Raw genomic sequence first — 855 nt, forward strand, 5'->3', positions numbered from 1 at the left:
TTACTTAAGCCATGGAAACGTTATGTCCAAGGGCTGCTACCTTTAAAGTCTTTTATAAGAAGTAGGAGCTATGTGACCCGAACCGGTTAGTGCGTATTTTGGGTAAAAAGGTTATATTCGAAGTAGTTTTATGTCTAATTTCCATTTTTTGATATTTTAGTCTATCCTCTTTGTTTTTTAGAAAGTAGATAAAGTTTTATTATACGTTTTGACAGAATTTAAGTCGAAATATGTTTTAAAGCTTTCTTTAATTTATAAGGTTTAGAAACAAGGAATTTAAATAAAAAGCAATAAACAGTTGACTGCATATTTTCTATTTAACAAATATGTAATTAATTATATCTATCATAGTACAGTGGATAGAATTTTAGTTGCTGGTAAAGAATAGTATGTCTCGAACGCTGGCGCGGGTCGTTAGCTCTAAAGTCGGTTGTCCCACTGTTACCTGTAACATTTAAAATTAATGTTAATATTTGATGCAGAGGCGTTAAAAAAATAAACAGATTTCGTAGCTGTCAATTATAATCTGTGTACCTGCACAGTGGCGCCGTGGCGGCTGGTCTCGCCGGAGAGCGGGACGGAGCGCGGCTCCCTCGCGCTGTCCCGCTTCCTCCGCTTGTGCGTCGCGCGACGGCCGATATCGTGTCTCTTTCGCGCATTGCACGTCGCTGATTCTAGAATTCCATTTTTGAATAAATAATATTTAATGCAAATGTTCCTTGAAATCGTATCAATTCTACATTTTAATTCGCGAAATTTGTTTAAAATTAACGTATGTCAATAATATAAACAAGTACTCACGCCCATAACCCAGTGGGGTAGGCGGAGAATATGTTTTGTTTTGGCAGGGCCCTG

The 855-nt window shown here is 37.5% G+C and overlaps 1 long non-coding RNA gene across 1 annotated transcript; it reads right to left on the reverse strand.

Annotated features, from left to right (window-relative positions):
* Window positions 1–293: 293 nt before the first annotated feature.
* LOC106111683 lies at window positions 294–855 on the reverse strand. Its single transcript, XR_001226184.1, has 3 exons — window positions 802–855; window positions 535–674; window positions 294–445 (listed from the first exon to the last, which is right to left on the reverse strand). It is a non-coding gene; the product is annotated as an uncharacterized LOC106111683 (long non-coding RNA).

This window comes from Papilio polytes, unplaced genomic scaffold, assembly GCF_000836215.1.
Source record: "Papilio polytes unplaced genomic scaffold, Ppol_1.0 DF824157.1, whole genome shotgun sequence".
Taxonomy (NCBI): domain Eukaryota; kingdom Metazoa; phylum Arthropoda; class Insecta; order Lepidoptera; family Papilionidae; genus Papilio; species Papilio polytes.